Genomic DNA, 14,389 nt, shown 5'->3' with positions numbered 1-14,389 from the left:
TGGGGTGCTGTGGTTTCTGCTGACCGGTTCCCAGTCCTAGCTCCCTTTGGAAATCCTGACATGTCCTGGGAGACAGCAAAGCCACAGTGGGGACAAGGGCTGTGCTCTGGAGATCTGGGCTGGTGTGCACTGAATGAAGTTGAAGAGTGTGTAAAAGTATTTCTAAACCTTCCACCTTCCTGAAATGTTTGGTGTAAATGTATTTCCGAGCCTTCCATCCTCCTGAAATACTCGGTTTCTTCACATTTCCTCAGGAACACACATGACAAATCCAGATCCACAGGAAAACTCGTCCTTTTTTGCTAAAAGATCCTGAAATGGAAGGTGACTTCATTCCCGACTGGCAGTCATTCTAATTCCATGCTGAGCAAGGGAACAGCCTCTTATTCACTGTGTTACAAATATTTTTGAACTGAATGTTCACAGGGTCGGAAGAATGGCCCACATGCTGCATTTGCTGCACTTCCATTATTCAGAGTTAGCAATAAAAATCATGCAAAATTCTCCCCCCTTTCCATCTCCTCCCGTTCAATGGACATTTGGAAATGGGGCTTGCAAACAAGAGAGGGTGAACACAATATCAGCAATCCTGCTTTATCCCTTTGCATCCAGCTCATCTGCTGAAGTGAGAAGCCTGTGCATGGCTGGTTTTCAATGGCCTGTGTTAAATGAAGGGCTGATTTCACCCCCCTGCCTCGAGGACAGAGGACCATTTGCTGAGCAGCCACTGTGGGTGACATTAAATGTCATCCCAACTGTCCCTCTCAGGTGGCATTGGATGGAAAGTATCCCATAATCTTAAAAATTAACTCTGAACCAGTGGGAGCTGGCATTGATGCCACATTGCTCCCAAGCTTAATAACTTGGGAGAACGAGCTCCCAGGGACAATGTGCCTCAGTTTTCTCTCTGCAAAATAGCAACACAAGGATTTTGGGAAAACATTATTGTATTTTCACTCGATACGGATTATTCTCTTTTTGGAATGGCTCTTCTAGCAATGCCAAATCTTTCCAAAAACTTGATTTACCAAAAAAACCCACTTTACAATAATTAGTAACCTCTCTGTCTTGAGGAAGGCAAAGGTTTTATTCTGCTGTCTGAGCTTAATTATGTTTTCAGAGCAGTGTCATGGAGGCTCAGATGAAATTCTTGCTTTGTGTGCAAGAAAGTCACACCACATTTGCATTTGTTTGACAGAAGCCCTGATCTCATCCAATATGGAGTGCACGAATTTGGCAATGCTCCCGTTGGACATCTATTTTATATTCTGCCTAAATTCCAGGCAAAATATCATTCCTTGCACTTAAATGCTGATACCTTTGAGGGAGGGAATAAAGCCTGGTCTGTCCAAATGAAATCCCCTGTGGGGCTGTGCATCAGAGCTCTGTCTCCACCAGCCAGCAGAGGCTGCTCTGACGTTAATGATTCATTATTAAATCATTCATTATTTTCAGTAAAAAAGCACATGGAGGAAATCAAACCCAAATATTGAAATGATGAAATGATCTATGAGCCAGAATGCCATGGAATGTGCTGTGTGGGAGTGGGTTGGGAAGCAGCAGCCCCTAATCCAAGGAGCTGGACAACCTGCTGCCCACTGGATTTTCCAGCTCTGGGATGTGGCCAGGTGGGCTCCAGGAAGAGCAGAGAACATCCTGCTTCTGGTGAGATGGTAAGAACTGGGATTACTCTTCTAGCATATAAATTCTGTCACTCTGGCCCTTAAAACCCAGGGTTTATTCAACAAGGAGAGCTATGGATTTTAACTGGATACTTGAAATAAACCGATTGTCTGCCCTTACTTAGCAAACAGGATTTTTTTCTTTCCCAGTTATTAATTTCCTTAAATGTAAAGTGACATCTAAAATGAAAACAGTTTATTGCTTGCCAGGAGCAAAGCCAGCCTAATTTAAGAAATCCAGAATTAAAGCTTTTGAAGCATATCGGGGCATGTTTATAAAACAATTATCATTGCAAACGTTCTTTCTGCTCAATGCAGCCTCTTCAGGCCACCTCCAAAGCCTGAAATTTCATCACCAGTCGTCCCCACCCCGAGATGTTTCATCAATTGCAGAAAATCAGGTCATCCTTTGATTGCAGCTTCCCTCTGCTGACCCAGGCGTTGAATCCCAAACCGAACCCACCTGGAACGTATTCGATGCTGAAAAAAAATTAACTCAGTGTTTAAAATTAAGTAGTAGGCTCATTATTAATAACTGACAGCAGACAAAGGAGTGCAGTGACCTCTCCAACAGAGCATTTAAATCTTTGCACAACATGCTCTGCTTGTGCTAGGCTGGTTTCACAAACAACAGCTGTGGAGTTCGTTAACATATGAATCCCCTTGAGGTAATTTGGAGGAGCCAAATGTGCTAAACTAAACACCTCATTAAAACAGTACTTTAAAAAACAAAACAAACCAAAAGACCCAACCCCAACCAAACCCCGAACTAATTTCACATTCCACGTCCACACATGTGGAGATTGTATTATGTGGAATTCATTCAGCTCCGTGGCTGGAAATAGCGGGGGTTAAAATCGGTAATATGAGTTTTTCTCTGCTAAGATGCACTTGAGACTAAAGTGCCTTTGAAGTATGCCTGTCACAAAGAAGCAATTAACTGAGGACAGTGATGTTTTCTTTTCCTCCCTGTTGCTGAACACAGGACACAAGTTTGTACTCAAATATGCAGGACCCCATTTCCCTTGGGTCTGGGGAGAGACTGGACATTACCAAAGGGACTCTCACTTGGATGGAGCAGGGCAGAACCACACCGAGTGCTCCTGGGGTCACTGCATCCCCCAGGAAGGCCTTGCAAGAGATTTATAGAGAAATCCTCCATAAAAACACTGCTGCAAGTCCAGGTGACCACACACAAGAGGTGCAGTCCAAAGAGAGTGGGAGAAACACGTCCTGCCCTTGTTCCTGCAGGCTCCACAGGCCTCAAGTGCCCTGATCAAAATTTGCAGCAAGAGCAGCTTCTTTCCGTCCTCCTTTATTTCTCCATGATGCTACTGGGATAATTCTGCTGGTAAAAAGGTGCGCAAGCTCCTTGGAGCTGCTCCTCCTGGAAAACAGCATCTCCTGCCCAGGTAACGCTGCTCAGTGAAGCACTGGAGCTTGAATTTCTCCTGTGATGAGGCTGTCCAAAAAACACACAGAAATCCAGGCCTCTTCTCGGAAAATCACCTTTTCTTCTCTGTCTCCAGTTGAATTTGTTGGTGACCGGAAGGAGGGATGTGATGGGCATGTGTTTCATGGTCTGCAGGGAATTTTACAATATTAAAAACAATAAAAAGATTGATCTCCAAAACTGCCTCCCCCAAAAACAAAGTAAATGAGTCACCCCTCCTTTTTACCACTGGTTTTCTATCTACATCAAGATACTTTTTAAGAGATGTTCCTAGAATTTATTAATTCCTAAATGGGAGTGCAAATTTTCTTTTAAATTGTAGATGTATTTTAAGATTTTGATAATGATCTAAAAGGCAGATAACTGGAATTTTTTTGGGTGCTAGAGTCTTATGAAGCAACAGCCCATTTTCCTTCAGGAAATTGTGGTTTAAGGTTCTCCTGAATGACCTCCAATTATAAGATGCTATAGAGCTCTTTGGTTTTTTTCTGTTTCTTTCCTCAAAAAAAATCTTATTTTAATGCTCCATTCACATCTATTTTATGTTTCCTTTATCAGGAAAACAGCAACCTAATTAGCAGTGATAATTTGGAACTTCCATAAGAAACCTTTCACATGGATAAAAACAACAGAAGCTGGGTAACATTGAGGCCCTTATGCATGCTCCATAGTTTTTATTTTCCTTTTAAAGCCTTTATTCCTGAAATTTAGGCAAGGAACTTGTTTTTAGGGAGCCGGGGAAAAAAAAAATCTCATGCTTGCAATCCTATTTTTGTTCGCTTTAAAGCATAGCTTTATAACATGTTGGAATTTCCTCAAGGTTTTGTAAATACTCGTCTGAATTCCTCCCAGGTATTAGTATGTCATCCAAAAACCAGAAAATACTATTTATTCTCTGCAGGATTCAATCCATTCGTCTTTGAAATCCTGCAGGTAACTGGCTCCCCCCAGGGTAATCTCGCCTACTTCAATAGGCACCAATGTGTGAGTTCAGTCAGAATTAGTGTGTTTTTAAAATTCTGATTCCTGCCGTGCTGCCAGGCTTTGGACAAGCACACTTTGGAGAAGTCTATTCCCTCTGCCAGTTTCTGAGGTAAATCCTGTGCTTTGGGGGCTTTAATGGGCACGCAGAGTGCAGCACCTGCCCTGACTTCCCCGTGTACAATCAGTCCCACTCTTCCAACGCCTGTTATTGCTTTTCCACGGTGCCTCTGCCTGTGCTCTGCACAATTATACCCCTAACAAGTGCAAGTATTCTTGCTGCTTTTCCTTCAGCACACTTTTTGGCTTGGTAAATCCAACTTTCACTCCTCCCATTGGCACTATTGTGCTGCTTCTCAACCTGGCTCCAAAGTTTTGTCTGATTTTTGTAATTTAACAGCTTTACCAGTGAAGCTAGTGGTTGTTTATTGTTGATACGTTGATACTAATTTATTTTACCTGGATTTTACATTTTTCTAACCTAGAGATGAGGCAACTAAAACACATTTTAAAAACTTTTATTCTACTTTCAGTTTTATGAGAAGAGTGAGACAAAACAGATGTTATAATTCACACCATCACAATCAAAAGCCAACTATTTCTTAGTTACAAAACACTACAAACATTTCTTAGCTTATCAGCTTTTTACCACACTATACTTTAAATACCTTAAAAACAATCATCTAAAGTTACTCCTTGCGGGTCCTGCTACACTACATCTTTCATAATTCTATTTCTCCAATGTATCTAATCTTATTTACAAAACCATCCTTTAAAAAATTTTTCTAACTCCGTTTCTCTCTCAACAATATCTATCCTATTCTATAACACTTTGAAGTCAACATTTCTTATCTCAAGGTTTACATACAAATACATACTATATATACCTTCTGCCAAACCCTAAAAACTCTCTACAAATCCATTTCCCACACCAAGAACCTCCAGTGGCCCTTCCTGGGATTTGTGCATCTCATTTTTGAGACAAATTCTGGGTGATAACCTTGGGATGATCCAAGCCAGCGTGGTGTGGCCAAGATTATTGATTTTTAAAAGCTGCCACATTTGATGGGCTTAAATTGAGCTCAACATCTTCACCAGTGGCAGCTCCTTCATCCACCCAACACCCAGCAGCTTCTTTCTCAGTTTGGGGAATTATACCCAAACAACAAATTGATTTCTGAGAGTCTTTTTCATAGAATTACCATAACAACAAAGACAAGTCATTTAGAGCAAGCCAAAACTGCAGAATTTCTGGGCTGGTTCCTTATTTGCAACTTAAATTGTTCTAAGCAGGAATTTGTGGCAAGCACATGATGTTTTGCAGAGGCTTTATAAGGACCTCAGAATCCATCTTTCTGCCTTTGGAAAACCCAAGACTGAGTGCTGCAACTGCAGCATAAATCTTTAAATTGTATTTTTACTTAACCAGTAAAAATTCCTTTGCATGAATGTATTTTCGACAGCAGTTGCATAAAATACTGTTCATAATAGGAAGGTTTTGAAATCTTCCACTCTTTTCATATGTCTGGAAAGTCTCATAAATGGCTTTTTATCTGTGAGCCTATTTTTTAATATTTTAAACAGAATTTTTCAGTGCTTTTTTTTTTTGATGAGTTAAAAAATAACCATCAAACCCTACAGACTGAGAAGACAGTGGCAACCAAAGAAGGAGCTGCTCCAAAGCTGAAGATTTTTTAATGGAAAGCTCTCGTTTTGGATCCTAACACAAACCTGAGAATTGGCTGCCACACAATTGCAAAATTAAATCATCACCCAAGTGAAACCAAGAGATTCAGATTATGGATTTTTTTAAGTTAAACCCTTTCCTAAGTTCCTCGTGCCTCTTTCTGCCTGCAGTCAATGCCTCCAAAGAGCAGCTCTCTCTCCTTTGACAAGAGACAAATTTGGCTCTCAGAGCTGCCCTGCCTTGCTCTGAAAAATGAAATTTCATTTGAGGCATTTCCATCAGGTCCTGATGGTGTTTAACCATCTTTCTCCCACGCTGGAGCAGAGAGCAATAAAGGAGCAGGTCACCACAAAATGGATTAAGTGCAAACTCACATGTGTCACACCAAAGTTCAACGTTGACTGAAAGTAAAATAGATTTTCAAGTCTTTTGAGAGCAGCAAGATTTTAGAGGAATAGATCAAATCATTTACTTTTATATTGCCATAAAGCTACAGAGACATTTTCTGTCTCTTGTGTGTTTTGAAAGGATCACAATTTTGTCCAAGGGCCAAATGAGTTATTAATAGTAATAATAATGATGATATTAAACCCAAGCAAGACTACTGAGAAATAATTGAGAATTAGTAAGTATATTTTAAAAAGACCTTATGGTGACCTTTTACCTTACAGAGTTAGGTTTAATTATAGAAATACTTTCACCTCAAGGTGATTAAAATTATAGATTTTTTTATTTTTTAGTAAAACTTCCTGTGTTTCTCATAGAGTTCTATTGGGTATCATGAAATTAAAGAGCTAAAAGAATATTAATTAAGGAAGAAACAAATATATTCAGCCCATAAAAGGAGCAGGAAATGCATGAAAAAGAAATAATTATAGAGTGGGATAAATTCTTGCAAGTTGTTCAGTGCTGAATTAAGTAATGGACTAAACACAGGGTTTTTTTGTCCTCCCTACTCAAGATTTACTCTACTAATCACCCAATTTTCAAATCCTTACTAGAGGAAAGCATTTGCCTTTAAGGCATCGATAATTTAGGACTACCATTGAAAGGAATGTTTTTTTCCATTAAACAAAGCAATTATGTCATATATCCCACCAGTGTCTTTGGACTCCCATCTTGGTGTGAAGGAAACCATCATCCAGCTGAGATTGCACTGCAAATCTTCGTCAAGAGCTGCTGCATTGAGGGAATGCCAATAAAAAGTGACTTTTTCCATGTTACAAAGATGAACAGCCACAGGCCAGGCCCCATGTCACAGTGAGGCCTGGTCTGTTCTGAGGGAGCCACCTCAGGTTTTATTTACGTGTTTGCACCTGGGCAGGTTTAAAGCCTGCAGATCTGCTCAGCAGAGCTAACTGGAATATTTTCCTGTGCCTTTTCCTGGGGCTGTGGGGCTGTAATGTGAATGCAGTAAAATCTTTACAGGTTTGGGTTCCTCACATGCTTCTCACGAGGCCTCAGGCCCTCGTCAGTGATTTACAACCCCTGGCTCATCCAGAACAAATGTTGAGAATTTCTACTTGGGGTGTGCTTCAGAATTCACCCCAAGGTAATAACTTAGGGAAAATCAAGGGGATTAATTTATTACCTGACTGGTGTTCTGGAAGATTTGAAAAAATAATATTTACTGCATTTAACTGAAGCTTGTACTTAGGTGCTGCCACGTTGGATCACTCCCATCGCCATCACTGCACAAAGTTATCCTAAACAAATCCTTTTTCCTTCCTGTGGTTTAATATCTGTGTGTCTCTTTGGGGAGCAGGTTTGTCTGTGGGGAAGCTGCTGTAAGGCCATTCCAGGTGATCCCATAGAATCCCTAAGGTTGGGAAAGATCTCCAAGATCGTCACGTCCAACCATTGGCCAAATATCATCACACCCACTAAAAATATTGAGTTTAAATGCCACACCTACTTGTTTTTTGAACCCTCCCAGGGCTGGTGACTCCACCATTTCCCTGGGGAGCCTGTTCCAATGCTGAACCACTCAGTAACTAATTTTTTCCTACTATCCACCTGCTCCTTCCCTGGTGTAACTTGAGGCCATTTCCCCTTGTCCTGTCACTTGTTCCCTGGGAGAAAAGCCTGATCCCCACCTGGCTGCAACCTCCTGTCAGGCTGAGAGCCATAAGGCCTTCCCTGAGCCTTCTTTTCACCAGAAAAAAACTCCAGATGTCCATGGAATTCCAAGGATGGCATTGGGATCTGCCTGGCTGGCTGCAATCTCTCCCAACATCACTTTGAGATATCTAGGAATTAATACCCATATGAGCATCTCACATGGAGGGTGATACTTGACCCTGTTGGTCCAGATATTTGGGCTCATTCTGCCCTGTTTAGGAACCACCTCATGGGATTTTTTTTGTATTCATAAGAAGTTAGGGACCTGTTCTCACTTCTCATCAGAAGAGGTCACCTCCAGGAGACACATCCCTGGGGACCAGGTGTGTTTTTGGAAAGAGAGGTTTGATGGCACAAGTGGCAGTGGAGAATCCCAGGTGTGTGGGAATGCTGAGAAGGGGCTCAGGAAAGAAACAGAGCCACTGGTGTTTGCACAGCTCTCGATGTGTGTGATGGGCACTTAGCAAATAAATGATTGTCCTGCCTTCCTGTGGGATATGGGAAATGGAATATGCAGGATGGAATCACCACAAAGCACCCACAGTTGACCCTCTGACAGCTGGAGTCTTCTCAAATATCGGGGTAATAAAAAATATTTTTATATCAAAACTTGTGTGGAGGGGTAGGTTCCAGTTTGCTGCTCTGCCTGGTGTGACAATAAAGGATTTTAGTACAAAGCAATTAATTAAAAAAATTATTTTATTATTCAATTTGTTAGAACTTTTCTCAGATAAACAAACCCCATCTTTTTACAGACTGTTTATCCTATTGGTGCGGGAGGGCTCTTAAATATAGATCCCAAACTCCAGGTCCTGTCAGAGATCCCAGTTTAAGGATAAACTGTGGGAAAGCACCACTAGAGGTCACTCAACATTAATTGTTACCTAATTAGCACATTTTGACCCTACGTCTTAGGTCATTCTATTGCTTTCATACTTAGAGCATTGTCAGCTTTGACTTCTCAGCTAATTCTGCCACAACTCAGAAAAGCTGGAGACAGAAAATTTTCCTTCAGCTCTTCCCTCATATGACTCTTCCCAAGGCTCCCAAATCAGCTTTGCCATAGACTCTGCTGGCAGCAAATCATTCTTTCCTCGGCTTTGAGCTTAATAAAGCTGGCAGTGATGGACCTCTGGAAGTGCTGGGTTTAGAGGCACTCAGCCCTGGCTGTGTTATCTCAAATAGCTGCTCACCCATTTCGAAAATTAAACCAAAATGAATTTTACAAGTGAGGGAAATACATGGGAAAATAATGTCTTCAGTGTTTTCAGGTCCTTCCCCAACCACATTGTAGCCCTGTACCTCTTTAACCCTCTTTAAATAGCAAAAAAAAGTAGATTTTTGTAACAATTGACTAACTAAAAATGAGGTAAAATGAAGTTTAACTTTGATTAATGAGTTTCTGCTGAAATATCTCTGCATGTGTTTAATCAAAAAGCAGATGTTCTATTTGCAGGGATTTTTCCATGATCTCAGAAAACGATGGTAGCAATTTGTTTGCCCAAGACAAAGGGGAAAGGGAGAGCTAATTCGTGTGTTCTGCAAGGTTAAAATCACCCACTGCTGGTGCCCTGCCCACATCCCCTGGTGGATGTCATCAAACACACTTGGGGCACTCAGAGTTTCACTTCAAACCCACCTCATGCAGGCAAACCCTTGGGCAGCCACGCTCTCCAAAAGGGTGCTCCACCCAAAATGACCAAATCTTATTTAATTTCTGGTTCTGAGTTGCTGCTCATCCTCTCCTTCTCTTCTCCCCTTCCACTCAGCTGGCTTGGTGCAAATGCACAAATGTCACACCAAAGTTCACCGTTAACTGAAAGTAAAATAGATTTTCAAGTCTTTGAGAGCAGTAAGATTCTAAAGGAATTGATCAAATTACTTACTTTTATATTGCCATAAAGCTACAGACATTTTCTGTCTCTTGTGTGTTTTGAAAGGATCACAATTTTGTCCAAGGGCCATATGAGTTAACAGTAATAGCAATAATAGTGATATTAAACCCAAGCAAGACTATTAGGAAATAATTGAGAATTAATAAACAGGTTTTAAAAAGAATTTACAGTGACCTTTTACCTTACAGAGTTAGGTTTAATTATAGAAATACTTTCACATCAAGATGACTAAAATTATCGATTTTTTGATTTTTAGTGTAACTTTCTGCATTGCTCACAGAGTTCTATTGGGTATCTCTGTTACTCCCAAAATTAAAGGCTGGATTAGCCACTTCATCCTTATGTATGAGCATGACAACTGTAAAGAATATTGCAGTTTCCTGAAAAATCACTCGGTGTTCCCTGAAAAATCGTTTAGTAACCTCTCAAGACCAGCCCATATGCAGCTGGGAGAGAAAACATTAACCACCATTAGCCACCAGCACTGTGAGTGAGAAATCTGTCAGAGGCTCTGGGTTTTCTGGTTCCCACATCGAGGTGATAAATAAATGGATTACCAGCATCCAAAAAGTCACATGGCTTCTCTCTCCACTTTGTAGAGAGATTAATCTTGCAGAGGTATAAAGCAAAATTAGACAAAAAATAGCAAGCTCATAATCTGGACTAATAGAATTTAGATTTCATTATAATTTTTCTTAAAGAGTGGACCATCCTCTAAGCTTCAACCCAAAAAGCTTGGAATGCCTGTTGTGATAGCCAAGAGGTGATGATTTTAAACTAGAAGAGGGTAGATTCAGATTGGATTTAAGAAAGATGAGAGTGGTAAAACTCAGGCACAGGCTGCCCAAGGAGGTGGCAGATACCTCATGCCTGCAAATATTCAAGGTCAGGCTGGGTGGGGCTTGGAGCAACCTGGTCTAGTTGAAGATGTCCCATGGCACTGGATGGCCTTGGAAGGTCCCTTCCAACCCAAACCATCCCATGATTCCATGATTTGATTCCAAGGTCTTCCATGATCTGAGGCATAATTCCATCACATCTGCCTGTTTATCACTGAGACCTTTGGTCACCCTTTGCTCCCTCTGAGGAAGTTCTTGGTTGGACACGTTCCTCAGTTCCTGCTGCATCCACAACACTTCAAACTGTGTTGGAATTTAAAGTCTCCATGTCAGCCCTGTAATCCCTGTGGTCTAAAAAGGGCTGGATAAAGAGGATTAAGGGCTGTTCAACAGAAACCCAGCTAAAAAGACAAGTTTATCCAAGCCTCTTCTTCAGAAGATCTCTGCCACTGGAGATCTTACTTCAGAATAGGTCAAAGAGTTATTTAACAGATATAGACATTAGAAATATTTGCTGAACTGTCATCATGCAACAAAATTCGATTTTTAAAGCCAAAGCTCTAATCCTGACATGGAAAAATGGAGGAACAGGTTTGCTCTTTTTCAAAACATTGGGTCTAATTAAGGAAGAGGCCCTCACTGATGAAAAGTTAATACAAAAGGCCAATGGCTGAAGAGTCTTAGTGGAGAAAATCAAAATCAAGTGGGCTTAGACAGACTGTCACTCCTTTTCAAAGGAAATTACAGCTTTTGACATAGAAATGGCTGCACAACTCCAGAAGTCTTGAATTCCAGCCCCCTGAAGGGATCAGTTGCCCCAGCTGGGTGATTTTTGCCAATTATCCTCTTGTTCCCTGATCAATCTATTTTTCTGCCCATTGTTATAGCAGCACCTATTCTAAAATACTCTCAGTTGGAGCAACTAACTTCCTGCTCCTTTCCTTTTCAGCTCCCCAAAAAGATCATTAGCAGCAGAGCAAAGTTCCTTGCAAGATTTCTACCCAGCTGACACAACAATTTGCAAAGACTTCTCCTTTCCCCCCCTACAAACCTGCTTTTTATTCTTATCCCTCATCATAAAAAAAAGCTCATTTCCAAATTACAACACCTAAATCCCAGAGGAGCCTCTCAATCCCCTGCACAGTTTTATTGGAAATATTAGAAAATAAGGAAAAAAACAAAGTTTTTTTCTGCTTGAAAACATGCACAGATGTCCTTTACCCAATATATGGATTAGATAATGCAGTTGTCAGTGACACACTTTTTTATCAGACTTTTAAAAGCATTTAATGCTGAAGAATGAATGTAGTTTTTCCAATCAATGTTAAAATCTTCAGCAAGGGTAAAATCACTTCATATACGTGGTGGGGTTTGGGTGCTTTGATTTTTCCAATAATCCAATAAAAGCTCAAAATTAGCACTGAAAACGGAGGGAAATCAACCAATTCTGATGTATTAGGGAAATTATAAAACACAACTCACTGTGGGCATTATAATTGAGTGCATGGAGCTGATGAGTAGCTGAACTCATCTGCCATAAGTTTTTTATTTCAAACTAATCCATAAACTGCTTTTCCAATTCTCTAAAAGCACATAAAATACCAACAATTCTTTTAGAGTGTCCCCATCAATCCAATCAAAAAAATCATAGGTTTCAAATGACCACCCATAGCTGTGATACTAAAAATATCCTGGTTATCAATCTAAAACTGCTTTTGCAGTGATGTTGGCCAGGATATTTTGCCTCATTACTTCATGTTCTCATTCTGTTGTTTATTGTCCTGTCATCTTATATTTATATCATTTGGCCTCCATCTTCCATAGTAATTAAAAACGGCATTTCTTTAACCCTGGTTTTGCTGGTTTTCCTGGTGCTTTCCACACATTTCCATGCCTGGATTGGAACGGATTGTCACCACCAGTCTATGTGCAATGACTTCTGCCATTAAAAAAATCTTTAAATACTTGATTTAGTCCATTCTATGCTTTAATTGTTTTTACCATGATGGGATATGTGGCTCTTTGGCACACACAGTCGCCACCTCAGCAGAGACCCTGGAAATGCCTGATTTCTGGATGTGGATTCCTTTTGTCACTGGACATGGTAAATCCTGGAATTGCTGCAGCTTGGAAACTGTCCCAGACAGGGCACACAAGGGACACTGGGAATTACACACTGGGCTCCAACTCTCTACATTTAGTGACAAAATCTTGGATATGGGATATGGGAAGAAAAGATGGGCTCAGCCAATATTATCTGGTAATGTGAAGATAACCACAGCTAAAATGGGCTTCATGTGTCCAGAAAAGGAGCTGTTAGCCTGGATTAGATTGGACTGGGACAGGAAGGATTAGTGGAGAGGAGGCCTGACAGTGAATTCATTATAATCTGCAGTAGATATCATAAAGTGCTGCTTTGCTGGTTGCATTCATCCAAAGGCCTTCCCCAAGAACTGTGTGTATTAGGGGTAGTTTGGAGCTCAGCTTCCAGGATTGGCTTTGGACATTTTTGGGGGCCCAAAGCTGGAGTTCTGAAGCCCATGGACGAGTTATCAGGAATTCAGCACATGCTGTGTGAGGGTCACCAGTGGCTTTGCCTCTCTCAGAGCAGGAACTTCTAAAAATTATTTCACTGGCCAAGCATTTCCATCCCCCATCTGTGACCGTGTTCACAGGGGTCCCAGGATGAGGGAAGAGATGAGGATCTGACTCCATGTTTCAGAGGGCTTGGTTTATTATTTTATGATATATATTACATTAAAACTATACTAAAAGAATAGAAGAAAGAATTTAATCAGAAGGCTGGCTAAGAATAGAAAAAGAAAGAATGACAACAAAGGCTTGTGGCTCGGACTCTCTGTATGAGCCAGCTGGGCTGTGATTGGCCATTAATTAGAAACAACCAACATGGCCCAATCACAGATCCACCTGTTGCATTCCACAGCAGCAGATAACCATTGTTTGCATTTTGTTCCTGAGGCCTCTCAGCTTCTAAGGAGGAAAAATCCTAAGGAAAGGATTTTCCATAAAAGATGTCTGTGACAAACATTCCCACAAGGAGGTACTTTTTTCTTTCACCAGGAAAAGGTTCTTGCCCCAGAGGGTGCTGGGCACAGCCCAGGATCCCCAGGGAATGCCAGAGCTCCAGGAGGGTTTGGACATCATTCCCAGGGATGCCCAGGCTGGCATTGTTGGGGTGTCTGTGCAGGGCCAGGGGCTGGGCTGGATGATCCTGGTGGAGCCTTTCCAACTCAGGATATTCCATAATTCCATGATCTTTGAATGGAAGTGCTGGGGGGCACAGAGAGGTTAATCTGCACGACCTGCAGGTGTGCCACAGAGATGCTCTTTCCCTTTCTCTTATTCTTTGCCAGGTGCCTTGCTTAAACCTTGGCCCAGCTCTGTCCCCCAGGCTGGAGGTCTGAAATGAAATGACAATCTGCTCCTCTCCTGGCTAATTGGAACTGGAGCAGAGATATTTCACAAGAGCATAATGATGAGCTGCTCTCCCTGCATCCCTCTTTGTCTCCATTTTTATTTTTGTAGTGTCTCATCTGCTCTGCTGAGCTGCCAGTCACCTCCTGGGGACACTGGGAGCTCCTGGCACTGTCAGGCTGTCCCTCATCTGGGACATTCCACCTGGGAGCTGGACCTGTGGACACTGTGAGTGCTCAGAAAGTGCCTTCCAGTTCTGGATCCCCTCATTTTCCCCCCTGGCAGCTGGACCTGAG

Source organism: Agelaius phoeniceus, chromosome 10 (assembly GCF_051311805.1).
Source record: "Agelaius phoeniceus isolate bAgePho1 chromosome 10, bAgePho1.hap1, whole genome shotgun sequence".
Lineage (NCBI taxonomy): Eukaryota > Metazoa > Chordata > Aves > Passeriformes > Icteridae > Agelaius > Agelaius phoeniceus.
The sequence above is the reverse complement of the archived record's forward strand: the minus strand, read 5'-3'. Positions refer to the sequence as shown.